Source organism: Mirounga leonina, unplaced genomic scaffold (genome assembly GCF_011800145.1).
Source record: "Mirounga leonina isolate KUSES-001 unplaced genomic scaffold, KU_Mleo_1.0 Mir_115, whole genome shotgun sequence".
In the NCBI taxonomy this organism is placed as follows: Eukaryota; Metazoa; Chordata; class Mammalia; order Carnivora; family Phocidae; genus Mirounga; species Mirounga leonina.
The window spans coordinates 46322665-46349373 of NW_023270268.1; the positions used below are offsets into that span (position 1 = coordinate 46322665).

The window sequence follows — 26709 nt, forward strand, 5'->3', positions numbered from 1 at the left end:
AAAAGAAATGATAGTTTCCACCTACAGGGGCACACTATCTGGTAGAAAAGAGAAAGTAAGGGATGCCTCTGTGGCTCAGTCAGTTGACCATCTGCCTTCGGCTCAGGTCACGATCCCAGGGTACTGGGCTCGAGTCCCAGCACCAGGCTCCCTGCTCAGCGGGGAGCCTGCTTCTCCCTCTGCCTGCCACTCCCCCTGCTTGTGTTCTCTCTCTCTCTTTCTCTCTGGCAAATAAATAAAATCTTTAAAAAATTTTTAAAAAGAAAAAAGAAAGTAAGTTTCTACTGATATATGTTCCCATTACTTATATTACTCTCTTACCCTATTTGGAACCATACAATTCTAATAATTCTTTGGGTTTTCATTTAATACAGGTTTTTTTTTTTTTTTTTTTTTTTTTTGTGTAAGTTGAGACAATGAAAGTTGTGGGAAAATCTACCTCAAATCTAAGATCATCAAACCCTCCTGTGTCTTCAGCAGGGACTTCAGATATCAGTTACTCCCTACTGAAATCAGAGTTTAATGGCCAATGTGTTTTGATTTAAGTTTGTCCTATAGTATTAGAAGTCCCCAGCCTAGCATCATTAGAGAATATGAGAAAATACTTTAAAGAAAACCTAACTTTTAATTTTTTACAGTGATATCAGCTGCAGAATATGAATCACATTGTGTAGTCACCTAGCAACTATTTATTTGATACGAAATTTTAGCCTAAAACAGACATTTTTCCCATTACTAAATTCTATTTCAAGTCCATCACATCTATTTTCACATGGATGTCCTGATAGAAGCCATAATAACTTAAACTAGAACAGGCAAGTGGCAGATCTGCTCTAGTGAAAGCTGCAGTGGGACTAAAGCATAGATGCTGGGTGATACTCGCTGACTCTGGACATATTCAGGATGTTATTTCATGAGCCATGTTCAGAATGAGAGGAAAACTAACGGGAAAAGTTACTGGATCGAACATCACAGTAAGAGGAAAACTGGATGTGTCTTTCTTTGTCCTTTGCTTTTTCTGGGCTTCTCTGTGATACAGAACTATTCACATTTTATCATAATGGTCTCTTTGTGTTTCTTTCTACCCAGCCAAACTATAGGCTTAAGTGAGTACAGCCTCTCTTACTTATCAGAAGGTAGGCAAAGTGCTTACATCATTGTAAATTTCAAAAATGCATAAGTAGATGAAAAAGGTTCTAAAATGGTGGGGTATCTATCAGAGAGATAAGGAACAAGTTGTAAATAATGTCATAGGATCTTGAGGTGCATGATTTTATACAACCTGGCAGAATTATAGAACAAGAAGTATAGAGGCTTGATATTCATTACTAGCCCTGATCTTTTAATTTGTTGAATAAATATTTTGCAAATGCTGAAAGACAGAATGAACAATTCCCAAGCAACCTAGCATTCATAATTTGGAGCTATTTGAAGTTTTGCTTGGTCACAAATTTGAATCTTATGTATTGTGCATGAGCTGGTGAGTCACTCAGCTGGTAATGGAGCCTAGCCTTGAACATCCCAGGCAATGTTTTGTCACAGCTATGAGCCCTGAGAGTTTGGCCCTCTCAACTCTGAGGCTGTAAATTTCGATATGTCCTGAGACCTGAAAAAAGGAGAAAGCACCAATTTAGTCAACTGTTCACTTTTTTATTTTGATTTTTTTCTGCTCATCATCACTTACACAGTAACCCTCACACAAGATTAAAAATTTCCTTTCAGTGTGAACATTGCATTGCATGACAACTTTTCATATAAGTTAAAAAGGTAAGATGAGGGGCATCTGGGTAGCTCAGTTGGTTAAGTGTCCGACTCAGTTTCAACTCAGGTCATAATCTTCCAGTTGTGAGATTCAGCCTTGTGTCAGGCTTTGCGCTCAGCACCAAGTCTACTTCAAATTCTCTCTCCCTCTCCCTCCCACTCACTCTTTCTCTCCTCTCAAATAAATAAATAAATAAATAAATAAATAAATAAATAAATAAATAAAATCTTAAAAAAAAAGGTGAGATAATAAGAAGAGGAACCATACTGGCTTTTAGGTGAAAGCCAGGAGCCTGTGCAAACATTGTGGTATATATAAATTTGAAGTTTCAAGACAATTATGAGATTTATCATTCATGAATTTCACAAGTTTACTATGCATGAAAGAATAAAGGAAAAGATCTGGGAAATGGAAGAAATGTATTTATCGAACACATATTAATAAAGTCTCCTGTGAAGCATTTGTCTTGCAAAAGAAGTGGTAATTTAGTGAAGCTCAGAAAATCTGATTCTTGGGATGCCTGGGTGGCTCAGTGGGTTAAACGTCTGACTTCAGCTCAGGTCATGATCCCAGGGTCCTGGGATCGAGTTGCTCATTGGTCTCCTTGCTGAGCAGGGAGCCTGCTTATCCCTCTGCCTGCCACTCCCCGTTTGTGCCCCCACTCTCTCTCTCTCTCTGACAAATAAATAAATTTTTTAAAAAGATTAAAAAGAAAGAAAATCTGATTCTTTTCAAAATGTACAGTAATATATTAAACAGAAGTTTATTTTTGTTGAGATGAAATCAAAGAAAAACATTGAATAGACTGACACCGTGACTTCTAAAAATAGAAAAGTAATAAAAGGTAGAAATTAAATCAACTCACAAGAGAAAGAAGACACAAATTCAGAGATAAAACCAAAAACAATGAAAGTGTAAATGGGAAACAGAGTGCCATACTCATTAAAATTGTCTATTAGAATTGTCTGGTGCAAATTATATCAGAAATTATCATTGGAATTGAAGGCACATATGGATCCAATCAAGTAATAGAATTATATGCATTTTCTTCATGAATATGAACATTATCCTTGTACTGATCGATATTTATAGCTCTCTTTCTGTATACTTGTCATAATTGTGCTTTATTATTTGGATGTTTATTGGTATAATGACAATTTTCCCAATAGACAGAAATCTCCAAGAGGTAAAGACCTTGCCTGACTTGCTCACCACTGAATCCCCAGTGCCTAACACAGAGTAGGCACTTAAATACCTTTTTGAACTTGTAAGTGAACAATGATCTCATTGGTTCCTCAAGGATTCAACTGTGAATTGTGCTATCTTTGACTATCATTTAACATTTTAAATTTGAAAAGTAGACAGAGTTGTGACTCCTACACCTACAAAAGCAGGTTTGCTTTGAGCTGAATATATCCAGGAAACAGGAAGGGAGAGATGAGGATCTGGCAAGGGTATTCCCACTGGGATGCTCAGATGCTAGCTTGCTCTCTGCTACCTGGACATATTTAAATCTAAACCTAAATCAATAATTAAATTCAACTGTATGAAGGACTTCTTTTTCTTTCAGTCTAGGGCCTTTATCTTGGTGGTTCTCAAAGTGTGGTCACTCAAGCAACAGCATCAGCATCATCTGTAAATTTGGGAGAGATGTAAATTTTTTGGCTTCATACCAGACCTACTCAGTCAGAAACTGGGAATGGGGCCCAGCAATCTGTGTTTAACAAGCCTGCGGGTGATTCTAAGGCAAGGTAAAATGTGAGAAACTCCAAACACTGAGTGAAGTGAAGATTACTGTAAATAGACTATTTAATGAATTGTCATCCCACATTTTTTGTTGTTAGGGAGTCCCCAGTAAGCAATAATGTAACCATGGCTATGGTGGTTCTCAGTATCTGGACTCCAAACCTTTCAAGGTCCACATGAGTAACAGTTGCAGTTGTGCTTCTTTGATTTTGGAAGAGGTAAGACAGAACTGCAAATTATTATAGATTGCACTTACACATAACACTATATCTAATAATCAATACTATTTTCAAATACTTTTAAGAATAAAGGAAATGCATTATAGAAAAAAGGAAATGACTTATTTCGCTTAGCATAATACCCCCTAGTCTGAGAAACAAACTGAGGGTTCTAGAGGGGAGGGGGGATGGGTTAGCCTGGTGATGGGGGGGGATGGGTTAGCCTGGTGATGGGTATTAAAGAGGGCACGTACTGAATGGAGCACTGGGTGTTATACGCAAACAATAACTCATGGAACACTTCATCAAAAACTAATGATGTAATGTATGGTGATTAACATAACATAATAAAATAAAATTTTTAAAAAAGTGTTAAAAGAAAGAAAAAAGGAAATGACTTTATCTGTTCTACCTATAACTCTCTGTGAGACTTTTTTTTCTCCAGGTTCTTTTTTTTTTTTTAACAATATACAATATGCTGCACATATTTAAAGTGTACAATTTGATTCGTTTTCACATATGTGCACACCACGAACCATTAACACAATCAAGATAATGAGTATATCCATAATCCTCAAAGGGTCCTTGCAGTCATTCCCACTCAACTTTCTCTGTCCCTTTTCCATCTCCCAGCAACCACTGATATATTTTGTCACTATACATTAGTTTTTATGTTCTAGAATTTTACATAGGTGCAATAATACAGTATGTATGCTTTCTTATCTCGATTCTATTGCTTAGCATAATGATGTTGAGATTCATCCATTTTGTAGCATTTATCAAAATTCATTCCTTTTTATTGCTGACAAGTATCTATTATATGGACATATCACAGTTTGCTAATCCGTTCACCTGTTGATAGACATTTTGGTCATTTCTAGTTTGGGATATTATAAAGAAAGCAGTTATGTGAGCTTGTGTATGATTCTTTGTAGGGACACAGGCTTTCATTTTCCTTGGGAAAATGCTAAGGAGTGGAATGACTGGATTATATTATAGGTGTATGTTATCTCATGAGAAACTGTTAAACCCTCAAAGTAGTTATATTATTTTACATTCCCACAAGCATGAGATTTATGAGATTTCCAATTTCTCCACTTCATTGTCAACATTTGGTATGCTCAATCTTTTCAATCTTAGCCATTCTAAAATATTTCCTTTTTAATATTTCCTAACTTGCTTAATTTCATTCACAGTATTTTTCATCTCACACATCAAAGTTTTTATATTTAGAATTTGGTAACAGCATTACTCCAAATCCTGAGTGAATGCTAGGCACTGTTACTTCTAATACTATCAGGTGGTTCTTTCCTCAGCCTGAGGTAGTCTCCTTGTATGCATGTGTTAGTATCCAACTGCATACTCAAGGGGTGTCTTTGCCAGGTTTCTGGAGCTTTCTCTCTCTCTCTCTTTCTCTCTCTCTCTCTGTTGCTGTCTTCTTCCTGATACTCTTCACTGCAAAGTCTAGCTACCTCAGTCTACACACACTTACAGTTCCATCTCCTCCATATACTGTGCTCCTACTGAATCTCTCTTTCTTGGCCTAGAAACTCTTACAGAAGTAAGGGGCAGCATTCATTAGGCTCACCTTTTTGTTTCTTATTTCTCAGGTCTCACTCTCCTTCATCATCTGACATCTAGTGTCTTGAAAACTGTTGTTTTAAATACTTTGCTTTTTGGGGGGGAATTGTTTCAAACAGGAAGGTAAATCCAGTCTTTATTACTCCATTGTAACTGAAAATGGAAATAGCTCCTCATATTTTTAAAGTCACATTTGGAATAAATGATCTTTAAAGATCAACCCAGGTGTAAAAATTAGCAATGCTTTCACAGGTCAGAATATTCATATCTGTGCTGGGTCATCAGACCCAGTTATGTACTGCCCAATAGGCTCCTCTGACTTGAACTCTCCAAATCTCAATCTCCTGACTTTGCTCTTGGCCTGAGCATCCCTAGCTTTGACTCACACAATTTTGAGGATGATAAAATCCAACTACTACCATGATCAGTAGAGATCTAGAAACCCCCAACTGCTAGAGACCACTGTCTCCAAACCACAAGCCAGGTCAAAGCTGCAAAGGTTGTGGCTTCTCTGTCGGCTGTGTAGAAGAGGTAGGTCATACAAAACCCAGGAGTGTGGGGATTTCGTAGCCCCTGGATTTGATCTGACTAGCAAGAAACAGTAGAACCGTCAGAGGAGTTACTCTTCTACCTGAACCCCATGCCCACCTAAGAGATAGCTCCCAGATGGAGTGATTTCATGAAGCTTGCCCAGAGATATCCCATGTGATTCAATAACTGAGTGCATTTTCTTGTGAAATCACAGACAGCTGATTTCATTTCTGGTCCTCCTTCCTGCCTCATTTTCCTTTTCCCTTCACTCTCATTGCCCTTGCACATACTATTTCATCCCTACCAAAGAGCATTAGTGTTTACATTCTGGTGCAGACTGTTTTCTAGAGTACTCAGGCTAAGAGAGTGGGGAAATAAGAGAATATAAGAAAGACAATAATCATTCCATTATGTAATATCTACTTGTTCCATTTTTATACAAAAAAAGAAATGTAAAATTTTCTCTGGGTAATTTAAGTGAAAAAAAATATCTTAATTTAACATGTTGAAAATTTAACCCCCAATTTCTGGAGTTGGGAGAAATATTATCAGAAACTGCTGAAGGGAAAATAACAAAACATGAATCCTTAATTCTAGAACAGCTGCCAAATCAGGGCAGGCTGAGAATTCCATAGGCAGGGGCAATGTCACTGTGAATGCTGGGATTTCAGAACTCTTATCTAGAATATGATTTGGAAGGTTTGTGGAAGAATGATGATCTAAACACCTGAAGCAACCTGTAGTTTGCCTGCATCTGTAAATACCAGGATGACTTTAAATAGAAGAAGCTAAAAATGTCTTTGCCTCGGTGTTCTGTCCTGTGTCACAGCTTTGTGATTTGTTTAAACAGATTTCTTCAGCATAGTGGAGTGATATTAAGCATGTAACTCCTAACCCAAAGTTACAGACTGTGCATTAGCTGAAGAAAAGATCGTTTGGTAATTATGAATTTGAAAGTGAAAAATACATTTTTGGGTTTTTTTTTTTGTTTTTTTTTTTCTAGGATGTGGGGGACTTTCTACAAATAAGTTTTATTTCACATCAAAATTCTGAAACAGATTAATGAATACCAGATTATACTTTTGCAATGGCTTTTTTTAAATTTTATTTTATTATGTTATGTTAGTCACCATACAGTACATCATTAGTTTTTGATGTAGTGATCCATGATTCATTGTTTTCGTATAACACCCAGTGCTCCATGCAGTACGTGCCCTCCTTAATACCCATCACCAGACTAACCCATCCCCCCCACCCCCTCCGCTCTAGAACCCTCAGTTGTAAGTTTTAACAGTGTATGTAGACAGCACATTTTTAATTAGAAACCGATTATAATGTGAGATTTATTCATGAAATACTAGATTAGTACAGTGGGAGTCCTAACCAAATTATGATTTTTTTTAACCTTCCTCTTATAAATTACTCTTGTTTATTCATAGAAACCCATAAAATGAAATAAAGGGAGCTAAAGTTCTTTCCATTTTTAATGCAAGTTATTTAAAGTATCCTAAAACCTAGTGTTGTGGGTGGAATTGTATTCCCCAATAAGATACATTGAAGTCCTACCTCAGTACCGGTGCCTGTGACCTTATTGGGAAATAGGGTGTTTGCAGATTAATCAAGTTAAAATGAGCTAATGCTGGATTAGGGTGGATCCTAAATCCAGTGACTGGTGTCCCTATAAGATGAGGGAAATTTAGATACTGACACATAGAGAGAAGGTGTGATAACAAAGGCACAGACAGGTGCATCTACAAGCCACGAATCACCAGCAAGCCCTAGCAGCTAGGAAGAGGCAAAGAAAAACTCTCCCCTAGAGCCTTCAGGGAGAACACAGAACTGCTGACACTTGAATTTCAGACTTCAAGACTCCAAAACCATGAAAAAATAAATTTCCACTGTCTTAAGCCACCTACTTTATGGTAATTTGTTACAGTAGCCCTAGAAAACTAATATACTTAGTTATAATTTTTAAAAACTTTTTTTATCCTTATGTGATAGGTTTTATAAAAATTCAATGAAGTTAATGAAGATTTGTTTTCTGATATTATAAATTACACCAAGTTAAGGAATCTTTGAGGCTTACATTTGAAAATTTTATATATATAGAAAATTTTATTGAACAAAAATCTTTCCTTTCCCTTTAGGACTTTCCTATAGTCACTATTCAGTCCAATTTAACAGGTTGTTTGTAATTACCTATATGTGAGTAGTGCTCTAGAAGGTACCAACAATGCCAACACTTTGACTTCAGACTTCTGGCCTCCTGAACTGTAAGAGAATAAATTTTTGTTGTTTTAAGTCACCCAGTTTGTTGTTATGGGAGCCCCAGGAAACAAATAAAATACTGACAACTTCAAGATCTTACGTAGATAGTAAGGGGATTCGAGCTCTACCCTTATGACCTCATTTAACTTTAATTACCTCTGGGACACCTGGGTGGCATAGTTGGTTGAGCATCCACCTCTTGGTTTCTGCTCAGGTTGTGATCTCAGGGTCGTGAACTTAGGGCCATGTGATCAGCCCCACATCAGGCTTTGTGTGGAGTCTGCTTAAGACTGTCCCTCTCTTTCCATTTTTCCCTCCCCCACAAAAATAATAAGTAAATCTTTAACATTACCTCCAGAAAGGCCCTATCTTCGGGCGCCTGGGTGGCTCAGTTGGTTAAGCGACTGCCTTCAGCTCAGGTCATGATCCCAGGGTCCTGGGATTGAGTCCCGCATCGGGTTCCCTGCTCTGCAGGGAGCCTGCTTCTCCCTCTCCCACTCCCCCTGCTTGTGTTCCCTCTCTCACTGTGTCTCTCTCTGTCAAATAAATAAATAAAATCTTTAAAAATAAACAAACAAACAAACAAACAAACAAACAAATAAATAAATAAATAGAAAGGCCCTATCTTCAAATGCAGTCGTTTGGGTGTTGGGGTTTCAACATATAAATTTTGGGGGGCTCACAATTCAGTCTTTAACATTGTGATTTTTTTTCTTTAAATATTTTTAAAATTTTTGTCTTCCCATAATATGACCCCTTATTCTTATAACCTTTTCCTTTTTAGAACCAAATTCCCCTACAACACTTTGTTCATATGATTCATACAGGGGTAACACAACCCCAGGATGGCACATGCCTAATTTTTCAGAGAACTTTATCCTTCTATTCAGAAATGAGCATGGAACCCAAAGAAAAACTTTGTTGGGCCTCTACAAAAAGATATTGGCCACTATAGATCATGTTCCCCCAAGGTCACCAGAATAAATCTTTACACAATGTGAAGCCTGCCAGAAAATAAAGACACTCAGAAGAAAGTAAGGCCAGAGACAGGTGAGACAGACAGATACTCCTATTATTCAAACACTCAATGCAGTCTGTCAGAGCTGGACCCATACATAGACTTTTGAGTTACCTGAGTCAATAAATTTCCTATTTTTATTTAAGCCAGATTAAGTTGGCTTTCTGTTATTGATATTAGAGTCCTGACTACAACAATTCCGGAGTTGTAGAAAACTTGTAAGTATATATTATAATCTTCTTTTGTCAGAGCAATACTCTTAGATCATGTTATAGGCAGTTTTTAATATAGTCCCCAGTGCTCCTCATCTTCTGGTATAAGATGCAACCTCCTCCCCTTAAGTATAAACTATACTTACTGATTCACTTTTTTTTTTTTAAAGATTTTATTTGACAGAGAGAGAGAGACAGCAAGAGAGGGAACACAAGCAGGGGTAGCGGGAGAGGGAGAAGCAGGCTTCCCACAGAGCAGGGAGCCCGACGCGGGGCTCGATCCCAGGACCCTGGGATCATGACCTGAGCCGAAGGCAGACGCTTAATGACTGAGCCACCCAGGCGCCCCTTACTGATTCACTTTTAATGAAGAGAAGACAGCAGAAGAGATGGGATCTCATTTCTTAGACTAAGTTATAAAAGATTTCATTTTTGGCCTTTGGTGCTTTGTCTTGCTCTCCTTGGATCACAGCCTGGGTGGAGTCAGCAACATGACATGAGGCCCACCTGGTGAGGGGACCATATGAGTGAGACTGAAATCTTCCCCTCATTCCCCAAGCCAATTAGGCCTTCAGATAAGACCACAACCTCAAGCTGACAGCTTGGGGCAGTGTCATGAAGGACTTTGAGCCAGAGGTAGCCACCTAAGCCATGCTTGGATTTCTGATGCACTGACATTATGAGAATATAAATGTTTGTTATTTTAAGCTGCTATGTTTTAGAGTAACTTGTTATTTGACAATAGATAACTAATATAAACCACTTGAGAAATGATAAATCTTTGAAGTTATTGGAAAACAGTATTATATAGCATAATATACTATAAAATATTGCCTACAAACAGAGATAAAGCTATTGACCATCTATGAGTTATTCTCTAGATAAGACACTGATTCATTTCATTTATACTGTGAGTCTCAACTCTTATAATCTCAGTAACAGGAAGGAAGCATCAAAGTACAAAGAAAACAATTTGTGTTTCAAACCCTTGAGTTTGAATACTGAGTCAACCCCAACGAACTGAATGACACTGTGCAAATTATTTAAAATCTATGTGCTTCTGTTTCCTCTTCTGTATATTGGAGATAAGAAAATCCACTTAAAGAGTTTTCTAGGGATTAGAAATAATACATGTAAAACACTAAAACCATGAGTGGGCATGTAGGAGCTCAACAATACATGGTTATTATTTCTTTCGCTAGTAGCATTCATCTTCAAGAAGTAAGAGCAGATTAACAATAGGAATACATACCTTTGATATTGTCATGGTGCTTGGGTATGGACCCAAGTTGTGACCACTTGCTTGTTAGCATTAGGTTCTAATTGAATGGCTGGCCCCACACAGTTCAGGTTCTCATACAAAAGTTGCTTGTTGTCCTTCTTTGAAACTCACTGAGAAATTACATTGTGCTAAGTAGAAGATACATGTATTCAGTGTGTGATTTAAGTCAGTTTTTCCCCATAATGGGATTTTTCTATTGTCAATATTTAACCAATTGTCCCCAGACCTCTTTAATATGCCCCTTTCTGTAAGGGTGTTAAAGCATCTCACAGATTTGTTTACCTGTTTATGCCACAGTTGAGTCTAATATTTTCTATTAGTCTGAATGACACCAATCTTTATCATATCCCCAGAGGCCATTTAGGCAGACTTGTATATCATCAGTTTGCAAATGGGTAAATCAGTACATCTAGAAGTTAAATCCCTTTACAGTGTGGAAAAATCAAAGCTTATTATTGATTTGGAATACCCTGGAGAATTCTGTCTTTTGTATAGCTTAGGAATTAGCAAAATAAGAATTATATGTTGTCAACAGAATCATTGACTGTAGTAAATGTGAAGTTGTTTCTCAGTATATTCAAGTCTGGTTAGATTTTTATTAGAGAATAGTATCCAGTCTGGCAATCCATAAATAAAGCAGATATCTCAGATAGTATTGAATAATAAAAGAGAAATTAATAGTTGAGTGTTAATGTGAAACATAGCCACAGAATTGCCATGAAGGTGATACCTGAGTACATTAGGTGTAGGATATAATAGATTTTGTTGTTTATAAACCCAATGTCTGATGTTTAGTTTAACAGACTAATAGATAGTAGCATAAAAATTATAATTATCATTTTTTTCAGATTCCAACAATGTGAGCTCATTATAGAAAAAAAAAAAGAAACTGCCGAAGATTGCTTTAAATCATTCATAATTCCAACATCCAGAGATAATTTATTATAATTTGACATACATCTCCATAATCTATAAATGGCATTTTTAGGATTATACCAAAGACATAATTTTGTGTGAGTGCTACTTTTTTTTTTTAATTTAACAGTAACATAATGTCAACCCTGGCTTAATGTTTAATATATCATTAATATGTCATGTATTGTATATTCAAGTATAGGCTGGACACTGCATAAGTCTAAAGGACATCATTTACCTAGACTATGCCACACCTCCTGGAGTTGTATAATGTGACAGCCTATATTAAGCATTCCTAAAAAAACATTTGAAATGACTACACAATTGCTCATTACGTGACCATGCCATTCTTTATTAACTATTAGTCTACTATTGGGTGTTTAACTTGTTGCCATTTTTGATGTTATAAATAATGCTATGTGAAATTATCTGTGCAAAATTATTTGTATTCTCTGTTCATTCATTTAAGTATAATATATATAAATCAAAAGATAAGCAATTTTAAAGATTATTTATATATACTAAAATATAACAAATGCTTTAGACTAATTCCTGTGGGCTCTTGTCTCTCATTTAAGCCTGTATTTAAGCCATCACAGTTCCCTTGGTTTCAAGTAAAATAAATTTATTTGAATAAGAAGAAATATCTATATATATATGTGTGTGTGTATCTGTTTGAAACATATAAGAAAATATCACAGAATCCTAAACACTCAAGACTTATAAGGAAATGGAACAAGGAACTCAAAAATTATTAGGAAATTAATTAGTACTAAAATTTCACCTATCTTTGAATTTGCATATTATTCTCCTCTCTGTCTCTCCCTTTCCTTCTCCTTCTCTCATTCTTCCTCTACCTCTTTCCTTCTGTCCTTCCCTCTCTCTCTCCTTCTCTATTTCTCTCTCTCTCTCCTTTTCTCCCTCTTCCTTCTTCTTTCTCTCCAGCTTTTGGAATTTCCCATGGTCTAAAATATCCACAACATAGATTATTTTATATCTCCATCAATTGACCAGTCCAGATTAAAGTAACGTCTTTGATCCATGTAACTCATTCCTAGGAGTTAAACCTTACTGACCTTTCTTAGGTTGTTTCTTTTCATTTAATTGATAAGAACAAACACTGAAGATCCATGTAGTACAAATATGACTACTGTGGCCCTCCACCGGAAGGAATTTCTAAGAGAAAGACAAGCACTATGATATGAACAAACACTGTGAAATATGACCACGCAGTGCCATGATCAATAATCTGATTGATAGAATTGTGGATTCTAAATTGATAGGACACTGAAGACAGTCCAGTGGCTTCAAACTATCTTAGTTTAACTCTTAGGGAATCGTGGAAGAACCATAGATACCAACACAGTAAGGGGGTAAGTGGAGACTGGATAAATTGACTGTGGGCCTGGGACCCCTGTTTCAACTACAGCTGTCCACTTGTATATGTTCATATATTGCCCTTTCCTGTAAGCTTCAGAGAAAGTGAGTTTAAGAAAGAGAATGTAGGAGAAGGGAAGGGAGGAAGGGAAGAAAAGGGAGAAGAACTCTGTGGCCAAAAATCCTTTGAAATCACTTATGTATTTTACACACTTTGTTTTATCTAAGCAGGATCTTTTCCTTAAAATAGAAGTGGATCTAGAATATGGATGTATGGATACCCAGTATCACATTTGTTTCATTATAGAATGCTACCTCTGATAGCTTTCCAAATTCCCATTGATCTTACATTAAGATCTCTCTATATAAAGGGTTCTTTTAAGGAACATCTTTTGGATACTCTCCCTTAAGACTACAATACTTTATGGGACACCCAAGAATAATTCTGAAACTACCCAGGAGTTCTAAAGAACAATAATCTTGCTGTGCAGCCAATGTAGGAATTATTCTGCTTCTCCAGGAACTGCCACAGCCCCCTATTCTAGTAACCTCCCATCTGGTGACCCTATGCTCTCTCTTCCTCTCCCTGAAGCAACAACCTTATAACCAATCACCATCAACTGCTTTCACAGCACAAGGATTAAATAGCACTGGCATATCTCCACCCAGGACAGGGGTGGGACTCTGTCTCATAGTCCGATGTTTGTTTTTTGTTTTTTTTTTAAAAGATTTTATTTATTTATTTGACAGAGAAAGACAGAGCGAGAGAGGGAACACAAATGGGGAGTGGGAGAGGGAGAAGCAGACTCCCTGCCGAGCAGGGAGCTCGATGCGGGACTCAATCCAGGGACTCCAGGATCATGACCTGAGCCGAAGGCAGTCGCTTAACCAACTGAGCCACCCAGGTGCCCTGATGTTTGTTTTTTCCTCAGAAAATGATGAACTAACTGCTGGTTGCCTGGATGAATGAAAAGAGAGTAGAAAGACAGTAGAATTTTCCATTCTGTGCTGTATTTAGTATTCTCTTAAAATATCTAAAATCAAATACAAAATTTCCTTTGAACACATCCTTTCCTGAGAGAAATTGATAATTTCCATTATCATGAGGTTGATTATTTCATGTAAACTAACACCTGAGCTTATTATATTAAAGTCTATTTACCCATTGCTTGCAAGCTCTGAGTTACTTAAGATAGCATCTTCCATTAACTGACAATGAAAACCATTATCAAATAAATTATTTCTCACTAATCTGGGCAGCTAAATATATTTTACTTCCTCATCTGGGGATAATTAATATGTTTAATATAGGGAGAAAAGGCACGTAAAATGAATCAGCATTAAATTGGCACTGCAATTTCATTTATAAAAATAGAGGAAAAGATTTTGATTGGAACTTTATCTTGAAAAATAAAACTAAAATTGTAAAAAATGTGATAAAATGTAGTCTAATATTGAACTAAATTTAATTTACAATTGCAAACGTAGCCCAATTTTTAGAAAAGACAAAGAACATTGTTTTCTTCTTGGTGTAATTTACTATTGCATGATATCACATGTGCACAAAATAAGGAGGATTATTTTTGCAAATATACATGTGCTTAATCAATTTTTGTAAAGATCTCTCTTAAGTCTTTGATTTTTTAAAATCATTATCTTAGGGTGCCTGGGTAGCTCAGTCTTTAACCATCTGCCTTCAGCTCAGCTCATAATCCCAGGGTCCTGGGATCGAGTCCCACATCGGGCTCCCTGCTCAGCGGGAAGCCTGCTTCTCCCTCTCCCACCCCCCCTGCTTGTGTTCCCTCTCTCGCTGTGTCTCTCTCTGTCAAATAAATGAAATCTTTAAAAAAAATAAAATAAAATCATTCTCTTTTGAAACCTCTATCCTGTCCTCATTTATGTTAACTTTTTCTCTTCCCATTGTTTACTGTTTACTTGCCAATGGCTTCAAATGAGGTCTAAATATTTTCTAATATCCTTTTCATGGTCTCCATGGAATTCTGTTCTCTTTTGCAAAGCTTAAAGTTTCATTTGGAAATAAATTTGCAATATATTGGCCTTCCAAATATCCAAGAATAGAAGCAGGCCAAGCTGCAAAGAGAAGGGAAACTGCCTGCAGAAGAGGACTAAATAGATTCTACTGTTAAAATAAAATGGACGTTAGGGGTGCCTGGGTGGCTGGCTCAGTTGATTGAGCGTCTAACCGTTGGTTTCGGCTCAAGTCATGATCTCAGGGTCCTGGGATCTTGTCCCGCTTCGGGCTCTTTGCTTGAGATTCTCTCTCCCTCGGCCCCTCCCACTCATTCTCTTTTTTTTTTTCAATCTCTTTCTCTCAAAGAAATAAATAGATCTTTTTAAAAAATAGGGTGGCTGGGTGGCTCAGTTGGTTAAGCGACTGCCTTCGGCTCAGGTCATGATCCTGGAGTCCCAGGATCGAGTCCCACCTCAGGCTCCCTGCTCAGCGGGGAGTCTGCTTCTCCCTCTAACCCTACCCCCTCTTGCGCTCTCTCTCTCTCACTCTCTCTCTCTCTCTCAAATAAATAAATAAAATCTTTAAAAAATAAAAAAATAAAAATAATAAAATAATAAAATAAAATAAGATGGAAGTTAAAGGATGTTTGAAGGAAAACTAAATTTCCATGTGGTTTGTTCATTCATGACTTTTTTATTCTCTGTGTAATCTTATAGTGCAGCCCCTCAGAAGGCAAATACACAGATAAAAATGTACCCTGTATATAAGAAAAATGAAGTACAATTCAATTGGCCTTTCAAGATCCCTTAGAGAATTAAGAAGACAAAACCAGCTCTAATTTCTTAATTTAATCTACCTTTACAAATCTTGATATAGATCATGCAGCCAAAACTCCTATGAAATCATTTGTCAAAATGATAGTTCAAGCAGTTGAATAGGTCTGTATTACCCTCTAGGTAGTATTAAGCCTACTGCTAGGCAAAGCTGCAATGTAAAATGAAAAGGTATTGGTGTTTACCCTTCTCCAATTTCTGTTAGGTAATTTTCTTAGGAGCTCTCTTGCTCTCTTTCTCTTCTATCTTTCCAATCCCACTTTTTTGATTATCTCTGGTTGCATAAGAAACCACACACAACTTAGTGACTTCAAACAATAATGTAGTATTATCTGTCATGATTCTGTGGTTTTATTGGGACCACTTGGGTTGTTCTCACTTGCAACCTTAGGCAAAAAAACTTGCAGTTTTAGGAGCGCCTCGGTGGCTCAGTCGTTAAGCATCTGCCTTCCGCTCAGGTCATGATCCCAGGGTCCTGGGATCGAGCCCCGCATCGGGCTCCCTGCTCCGGGGGAGGCCTGCTTCTCCCTCTCCCACTCCCCCTGCTTGTGTTCCCTCTCTTGCTGTGTCTCTCTCTGTCAAATAAATAAAAAAAAAAATCTTTAAAAAAAAAAAACAACAACCTTGCAGTTTTAGGCAAATGTCAGCTGGGGCTATAGTCATCTGAAGTACATACTAGCCGGACATCCAGGTTGGGTGTGGCAGTGGCAGTCCTGGAAGATTGAATACTAAGTGTAACTGATCAAATAAAATATATTGAAGATAATAAGATTTTCTCAGTGTCTAGTTTCTTAATATTAGACTAAGGAGTTACAAATAGGGAAAGGGCAAAAACTAGAATGAATTCTCTGGTGTATTTGAAGTGGAGATATTAATGTGAACTCTTCATATTCTAGATAGGTAAACTACATATGGATGTAAGTATAAATCTAAATGTAAATATATATCTCTACCTACCTACTTAAATAAATATATATAAATAAAAATTATATATATATAATATATTTCTTATCTCTCTCCTGAGAAGCTTGGAATCAGCAATCTAATAGTAGTAAGAACACCTACCACTCAGACCTTGGTTGTTTTTTTTTTTTTAATTTTTTTTTCTTAAGATTTTATTTATTTGCGAGAGAGAGAATGAGAGACAGAGAACATGAGAGGGAGGAGGGTCAGAGGGAGAAGCAGACTCTCTGCCGAGCAGGGAGCCCGATGTGGGACTCGATCCCGGGACTCCAGGATCATGACCTGAGCCGAAGGCAGTCGCTTAACCAACTGAGCCACCCAGGCGCCCCCAGACCTTGGTTTTTAAACAACACTTTAAGAGAAGCAGAATTCCTTAGACAAATAATCTATGATTGGGCAGGAATATTACAAGATGAGTCTGCACAATCTTGTTGTGTTAGAAAGAAATTCTCAAAAAATGATGGAGAAATGTCAAGAGGACAAAAAAGGTAACTTCAAAGGGGACCCAATGACCAAATATGGGACAATTTTAACTTTAAAGTAAATAATGAGGATATTGGACTGTGAGTTATTAAATAAAACAGGAATCTATCAGTCCATACTGATATAAATAAATGAATAAATTGAAATTGCAATGAAAAATGAAATATTTACCTAGCCTTAAAGTATTTCCCTCATAAAATAGTTATTAATTATAAAGGGGGAAAAAGTAACTTTATGATAAGAAGCCTATCAGATACCACCTAAAACAAGTAATCAAAGTTAACATCACCAATAATGGAACAAATCAAACCCATGTATCACCTAATAGGATGAAAGAAGACTATGCAGAGTCGCTTTTGTGATATACCTGCTCAAGTTGAAAAACCTAAATTTAATCATGGAGAAACATGAGAAAATCCAGCTGAGGGACTTCTACCAAATAATGGCTATAATTTTCAAAAATGTCATGGTTGTGAAAGTCTCAAAAAGGCCAAAGAACTGTTTCAGATGTTTAAAGGAATATGACAACTAAATATCATGCATGATTCTGGACTGGATCCTTTTCTTATAAAGGACCTTATTGAGACTATTTGAAAAACCTGACAGAATCTCAGGATTATATGGTAGTAATGTATCAATATCAATTTCCTGAGTGGTTGTATTGGGGTTATATAAGAGAATGTCTTTGTTCTAGACTAAAGTGTTCAGGGGTGATGGAGCATTGCGTTAGTCTCTCACACTCAAATGATCCAGGAAAATGTTATTTGGATTATCCTTGAAATTTTTATAAGTTTGAGATTGTTCTGAAATGAAAACATTTTAAAAAATTAAGTGACAACTGCAGAATCATTCAACAACACCCAATGATAACAAGATAAGAGTAAGAATTACGAATAGTAATTAGAGCTATGCAGCATCAGGAAGCTATCTCAGCACAAACTGCAGAAGTATCATGAAAAGAATATCAGGGACTGAAAGCTGGAAAGCTTACTCTGATAGGATCATTCTGCTATCAAAACCGTATAGGTGGTCCCCAGGCAAGACCTTAATCCTCATTTTGAAGAAATTGGAAATTAATATCGGATACCACCATATAGATTTTGGAGTTTATTGTAAATTCTGTGGTCTCCTAAAATATGTGGTGCAGTAATTCTAAGCCATGTTATTGCCTAGAAATCCTGATCCCTCCATGAAACCTCCAGGTGAACATATTACCAGATTACATGGAAATATATATTTCAATATAAATTCCTGGACCAGAGGGTCATACATAAGCCCCAAACAGACAAAATTAGGAAAAGTTGTTCCCCATACAGAATTCTGTCTTACACATTAATTCTAAGTTTGCTATCTACATTATACTGAAAAATACTTGGCTAAATTGAATGGCCTGTACATATTTATATAATAAAATTCCCAAATTAAGTCTATGAAATTTAATTATAAATGAAGATCTAATATAAACATTCTTTGGATTTTAGTACAGGAGTAATGCTTTGATGTATACTTAAGGATAAGAGGAAAGTAATTAATAATAAATCACTCCACCCTCAAAAGTCATAAAACTATTTGCACTTTAAAATTCCCATTCTTCTAAACTACATCTTAATGTTACTTTGGGAAAGTGATTAAAATTACACAGAATCAAAGGATTAAGTTTCTGTGACTCATTTTGCTTTTCTGGAGAATGGGAGTTATCAGTTTTAATTGAAGGACAGAATAATTAAGGGATTAATTTCTATTTGTTTAGTCCTTTGAAGATTAAGTATTGCCCAAATACAATATTATTAAGATTTATTCATCACTCTCAAAAGCCAAGCCCATTACAAACAGAAACTCGCCTTAATTAACATTTCATTTACAAGTGGGATCAGTTCAATTCTATTTACAAAAATTGAAATAAAATGTAAGATTCCAGTAATCCCTCCAAAGTTGCAGCAGTTAAAATCAATGATTATGACAAATATATAATAATGCTATACTTAGTAAATTGTTTTATCTAGAGGTATTACAGCATGACAGAATATACCAAAAAACTATAAGACTTGCTGTATCCTTATTTTACAATTATATAATACTGTGCTGTTTTTCTTAACTATTCCATAAATATAGATTGATGTTTACTCTGAACAGAACTTCTTGAATCATCCAAAGCCATATCAATTAATGAAACTTTTCTTCCAAATTGAATTTTTGCTTTCATTTAATTTTTCAGAATTTATTCGGAGACATTGGGGGAAATTATATGCATATATGCTGGAACTTCCAAAAATCATGACAATAAATAAAATTCCAAATTGAATCATGGACCATGATGTCCTCTTGTAATAACACTAAACGAATTTATCAAAGAAGCAGGCCAACATTATTTAAAGTGCCATGTGATACCTCTTATTTTATTTTAGATGTTCATAGGACTGTGTAAACTAAATGACAATTTATTTTATCTAAGACCAAAGTGAATTCTTGGCTCCTTTCAGTGGAATTTCATATGATATCTGAATATATCTGCTGTCTAACAAACCAGTCATACAAATGTTTACTGAACGTCTTTCATAATCTCAACTCACTAATAGATGTTGAGCAGGATAGAAGAGAATTTTAAGCACACCATTGCATTCCAAAAAGGATTCAAAATGCCTTTTCACAGATAAAAAATAAAATAAGTTAGTATAAATTAAAAAATAAATTTAAAAAGGATAGGGACAAAAGGACATAAGATGTTGTATAATCAAGTGCAAAAATGTAAACTTCCTCCCCAACATCATTCCACACATTCATTCTCTTATTCACTCACTCCAGTCATTCCAGCCTCATTTCAGATTTGTCAACTTGCCAGCTCTTGGTACTTGCTCTTCTCTCTGCTATGTTCCTCTCGCTTGGAATGCTGACCCCTCTCAACTACAACAGTACTCTACATTTACTCTATTTATTCTCCTCCTCTACTGTCTTCAAAGCACATATCACTTTGGGAAATTATTATTGATTTGATAGTTTGTGTGTTTATTGTCTCTTAAACCCATTAGGATGTTAGCTCCATAATAACAGAGCTCCCTTTTATACGATTGTATGCCCAGTACTTAGCAAAACGTCTAGCACATCTTAGGTGCTTAGTAAATATTTGTTGAATGAATGCACTAGGTATAAAAAACTGTTATCATGTCCTTCCCCTATTCAACAGTTCTTTATGTAAATGTCAACAAGTTTAAATCTCTTTAAAATTGCCACTGATAATGCTTCCATAACCGTAAGTTCCATTCCACCTTCTGTATTTACCTGTTGGCCTACCTGTCTTAGCCATAATTTGTCATGTTTAATTAAGCACTCTTTTTTCAGGGATTTCCTACATATGCCCTAGATTTTCCTAAAATATGACCTTTGCTCATATTATTTACTCTTTCCAGCTCTACCCATTAATATCACATTCATTCTTCCAGGCAGGATGACAATGTGTCTTTTGTGAGCCCAAGTTACTTTGTCTTCAGGGGCTCCTTCCTCCATCAAAAGAATAAAAATTATTGTATTGGTGTAAAAATAAATATAATCCTGTTGAGTTCATTCTTATATATCCAGTACTGTTTATTAAATTTTTATGATATTAAAATGTTAAAATTAAAGCATTTTATCTATGGGCCCCTAAAAGTATCATGGGTCCTAGGTACTATGTTTATTGTGCCTTTGGCTTAGTTGAATCTTCTTCCAAGCACAATTTAAATATCAACTCATCCTGGAAACCTTTTTTGAGCACAGCCCCCCGAACACACACACACATGCACACACATACACACACACACACCATGTGCCTTGCTTTTTCTCTCCTCTATTTTCATAGCACATTCTAGGGGATTCATTAAACTTAGTAATAGACTGAAGTCAAGGCTGTAACTAATTCATCTTTATGCCCCTCAAAGTTTCTGTTGTAGATCTTGACACTTTCTAAGCAACAAGTGTATTTTGATTTGAGATATAATTCAGGTACTAATAATATGGATTCTAACAGTTAAGGAAGTTTTCAGTAAAAAAGACTTTATTTAGATGGCCCTAGAGGCATTGATAAGTGTCAGATCCTAAGTCATAAACTACTGAATATGTATGATAGAAAGATTTTATGGATCACATCTTCCAGAATAATAGGTGATGAAGTTGGGTAGATAAATTGGGGCCAGATTAGGTAGAACCTTGAATTTCAGGCAGAGAATTAGGGTCTTGATGTAGTAAGCCATGGGGAGACCCCGCAGGTTCCAAAATAGGAAAGCAACATGATGAGAATGGTATTTTTAGAAGATTTATCTCCAAGTTGGGCATTAAAGGGATCAAAGCAGGGAAAGTCTGGAGGCAAAGAAACTGGAGATCATAGAAATGGGCCAATATGGCTGGATTATATGCCAAGTTTAGTCTCTATATGCTAGTTTAGTCTCTTCTTGATTGGTTTTATCCTTAATTTCATTTTCACAGTAAATACAGGCATTTTATACAGGATATTCATTTTCTAAACTACTTCTAAGTTTTAAAAAAATCATGATCCTAAATATGACTTGATGTATCCTTCATCAGAAATATTCAATATTTCTTCCTTAGATGAAGCAATTAATGTATTTTTAAATTTCAAATCCAATCAGTCAATAAACATGCAATTTTTGAACAATGCAGCTAACTTCTTTTGGTTTAGGCCATAGCAGATTCAAATTCAAAGATATAGTAAAAGTAACTATTATATATGTGCCAATTTTCAATTAAAGAATTCTGTTACATTATTTTATTTAATTATATCAATGACTTCTCAGTATTACATTAACCCCACTTCATAGAAAAGAAAACTGATAAATTATGGCACTAAGAGGGAATCTAGGGCATCTGACACAGAGCCTGTCTTCCTTCCATTGATCTCCTCAAGGAAGGCAAAGCATATATATGATGCAGTTATATCAGAAAGTAAGGGAACTGATGGCACAAAGTCCAAAAGCCTTGCCAAGAAATAAGACCTCATGGAAAAATTGACATTGTAGATGAGCTTTGAAACTGTAGCTTGTTCAGAGAACATTTTAATATAGAAAACAGCATGAATGCAAATGTGGAAGAAAGAATCATCTTGCCATATGGCTGGAAAGGTGTGTGAATGGCAGTATCAGAGAAAAGCTGTATGTTGAACAGTACAGAGAATTGAACTGGATCAGTAACATATGTAAGAGAAAAATGGGACATCAAGAGGCCTTCAAGATGTATAATAAGAAAATAAAGTGTCTGGTCAAGCCATCCACCAGGAGTAGGAATATGGAAGGAAGAATGCAAGGGAAGGAGAACTGATGAAGGAAAAGACAATGAATTTAGTGTTGAATATGCAGTATTCACATGCAGTTATTCTTCATATGGAGTTGTCCAGTAGACAACTGGTGATGGCAAAACACAGCAAAACAGGGAGACAAGATGCCCCAGAGTAATCCATTACCAAAAAAACAAAAGACAGAAAACGCAGGCATTTATCAGGAAAGGCTGGAAAAATATAGTCACATCTTCAGAAAAAGGACATTTAGAGAAAGAAATGAGTTTTACCAAAGGCATATATATTCCAGTATAGACGGTCAAGAAAAAAGGAGCTGACTAAAACAGAAATATGTTTCAATGTGTAAGGGTATGATGTTCAGGTTCTCCATCCATCTTGCATAGAAGAAACAAAAGGACAAGATTTTAAATGTTACTCTCAGTAGCATTTACAAAAGTAATGACTACCTATGACATAGGAAGCTGTTTGTATGAATGGGGCCAATGGTGATTGGTCAAGCCTATAATATGCCAGGGGTAGAAACAGGTGTTTGCCATGTACTATTGAATTTTATCCTTTCAAAAACTTATGAGGTGGTTTTAATTATCTTCAAGTTGGAGAGGTAGGAATGGAGTCCATACTACTCATCCAATGGATGTGTTCAACCTCAGATTTGCCTGACTTTAGAACATGCAGTCTTACCTACTGTATTGTAAACTTCACTAAAAATTAATGGGCTATAGAGAAGTCTTAATGCTGGAGTACAAAACAGTAATTGACTGTGTTCCAAATTATAGTTCACATTTCACTACAATGCAGCAAAGGTGAGCTCCTCACCAACTGTAATCACCATTGCTCAGTAACAAGGAATTAAAGATATTTAGCATATATTACAGTAATTAAGTAAACCTACCCTAATTCCATTCCTCTTTTTCTTTCTAAACCTTTAAAGTGTCTACAGTGTGCAAGACTGTATGTCTCCTCTTCAGTTCTTTTCATTAGCAGGTGGAAATGAGATATAAAATGCAAATAAATAAATAAGAAATAAGAGAGTTTCTTTTTCTCTGGTTTTCCTCAACTTCTGGGTAAATCTCATTTAAATACTTTGTGGTACAACCATTCCTTCTCTAGCTTTCAGATGGTGAGCTTTTTAGTCATCGTTTTACAAGGCCAACACTTTTGTTGACTGGAACAGTCATAGAGAGGCCAAGAGCAATAATTCTTATCATTTTATTCTGAGGGAGTGAATCTATTTTATACCATCTTTGGATACAATGTAAATCTCAGAATCAGAAGCTAGTCTGTGTTTAAATGAATTAACTTCACACTGAAGTAACCATGATACTTTGGGTCATAAACTAGGCTGATTTAAAAGAATTCAGAGGAACATTCCAAAAGTGGCTACAGAGCCAAAGAGACTGAGATCTTTTACTTTTAAAGGAAGTTCTTCTTCATAGCATTAGCTAATAAAGTTCATAGTTTTCGTTATTGGTGTAACATTATTGGTATAGTGTACTTTAGAGTCCCAGCAATGGAAGAAAGCAATATGACCATTATTAGCACACCGTAGTTATCCTCCTTACTAAGAGCACATTAAAAAAAATTTTCCCCTCAAAATTTTTGTCAGAAGAACTGAGTATATTTTCTCCTGAAATAATGAAATATAGGGAAAGAATGCTTTTACATTAGAAAAAACTAGAATGATAAAACATATTTTGATTTAGATGTTTTATCAAAGAACTTCCTCTTATAATTGGGATTGCATTATTCAGGTCTATTAATAAAAATATTTTTAATTAGCTCTCACTTGGCTATAGAAGTGTAGGTGAGGATATGCATTCGTGGACCTCTTCCTATCTGCTTTTTCTTTTCCTATGTGCTTTACATATATTACCACATTTTCCTAATACGGACCCTAAGGAATAGATATTACTGTTACTCTTACTTGATAAAGAAACTGAGGTTCAGAGGGGTCATCACTTACTCCAAGTCAATCAGCTTGTGAGCGGCCCAGCAGGTATACACAAGTAAGCACACTTCCTTAATGCTTGGCAAAATTACTATGCTTACTGTATATTTTTAATTACCTTTATTGAAATATAATTAACATATAATGAGCTATACACACTTTAAGTGTACAGTTCAATGAGTTTTGACAAATGGATGCACCATTACAGGATAGATACAGAACATTTCTACCATCCCGAGGAGTTCCATTTGGTGCCAGTATTCCACCCCTTCTTCTTCCTTGACAACCACTGATATGTTTTCTATCACTAGGTATAATTTTTTATTTTGTTACATGCATGTTCTGTTTAAAAACACAATATTACATAAAATTCCAAATGTACTTTTCTTCATCTTTTATTACCATAAAAGAATATATACTTGAATACTTGAAACAATATGCTACTTTTGTTAATATCAGTTAATATTACCAAATCTAATTCCTTACCAGATAATATGGCAATTAGTTTAGGGACTAAAGGATCAATGGATATAAGGAGGGGAGGAAAAAGCATATAAGCATATAAATTTATTTTGTAAAATCAACTAAATGAAAAATCAATCCAAGAAAGGATATATAAATTTAATATGGTCTTATGTGCACCAAAGTGATAGTACCTGATTTAGAGGGGTAATCACTAGGTCCAGATAATCTAGACTGCAGAGTCATGGAGTCATAAGGCTTCTGTCTGCCAGACATGATACTTTCAGCCTCCTCTACTGTCCTCCCTATCAGCTTCTCTGCCACCTTCCTCATGGGGGACATAAGACTCTCCAGACACGTTACATCTTGGGTCATGAGTCACTTGTTCTAACCTGTGATTCAGCCAGCAAGTGAGAGAACCAAGTTGCTATGAGTCTTGACAAACCAATGTGAAATCTTTTTAGTTCTTTATTATATGATTCTATGGTTTAATTAAAAGAAATAAATAATGATTTATAAATGGATGAAGCACTTTGAGTAGTAAATAGAAAAATTACAACAACATTCAGATACTTAAAGCGAATGTAGTTTTGTTTTCTATGACTGATCTGATTTTCCTTTGAGACCTTCATCTCTTTGAGTGATGAATGGGAAAACAAAATACTCTTTTAACTTATTTCTTATTTCTTCCCTATTAAACTGTCTCTTCTGGTTGATTCTGTCCTTCTCAGGTAAGTATTTCAGATACCCTCTCTTCCTCCATGCTTTTTGGAGACATGCTATGTGAGCATAAATGAGCTTTCTTACGTAGGCAGAGGTAACAGAGAAGGATACTCAAGGCCACAATGCCTTCAGGAAGATATCTCTCTGCCATAGATGTTCTTTTCTCTTCTCATCAGGTTTTGTCATCTCTTTCCACAGTCTGATGGAGCATGTGGTTGGGCTCTCTACTTCCTCCTCTTTTCTTCATCATATTTTGCTTCTTCTCAAGGGACTTAGCCTCAAAACAGAGTCCATTCCACACACCAGGGAAGGAGCAATAAGATCTAGTCAGACCTCTGGCTCCAGATGCCTCAGTGGAAGCTATAGAAATTTGGAAATTCCCTTTATATTGTGGCAATACTAAAATTTTAAGCTATTGTCTTGCTAAGAACAAAAAATACAATTTTGCAATTCAAAACTTACTACTGATGTTCTCTCACCCTTTTGTTGTTTCATTCTCTGATGTAGCAATGCTGATCTTCCTCTGGGCAGAGTAAAGCAATATGAAGAGTTATAGATTAAAAAGAGAAAATCATATGAATAGACATATTGAAATGCACTACCATTATTTCATTTATAAATACCATGGAGAAAAGTAAAAAAAAAATAGTAATAATACATCTTTGCTTAATATTGTTCTATAGTGTCCCTTTCTAACAGGGTCAAAACTTGACAACCAGGCATTTGAATTTTCCACAAAATTATTCATCTCATCTTGAACTATTCGTTAGACACATGTTAAACACAGGTCCAAAACACAACAGATTAATCATTATTTCTCTAAACAATGTTTACTTTTCTGTTTCCATATCTTTGCTCAAGACTTTCTCACTGCCTAGAAGATCCTTCTCTTTTCATTCATTTGAGCCAACTCACATCTCATCTTTGCCATGAAGTCAGGCAAGACTGATAACTCTCTATCATGTATTCTTGCATATCTCTATCATATACTGTATCTCCATTATAACAGTTTCTTTTTCTGGTATGAATTAGAGATACTTCTTAATGGGTCTCCCTCCCACACTAAAGTGAGTGGCTATAGGGCAGGAACTATGACCAATTCACCTTGTTCCCACCCACAATACCCGGAAGGTG

General features: G+C 35.9%; 1 long non-coding RNA gene across 2 annotated transcripts in view; it reads right to left on the reverse strand.

Moving 5' to 3' along the window:
• Nucleotides 1–208: 208 nt before the first annotated feature.
• The window catches only part of LOC118005302, a 91917-nt gene continuing 65416 nt past the window's right edge, over nt 209–26709 (reverse strand). Inside the window, exons 2-5 of one of the 2 annotated variants that reach the window (XR_004677801.1) lie at nt 26038–26098; nt 10589–10746; nt 8038–8109; nt 209–1606 (exon numbers count right to left, since the gene is read on the reverse strand). This is a non-coding gene — a long non-coding RNA (uncharacterized LOC118005302). The remainder of the gene's footprint in view (nt 1607–8037; nt 8110–10588; nt 10747–26037; nt 26099–26709) is intronic. The other variant, XR_004677799.1, reaches the window with a different exon arrangement.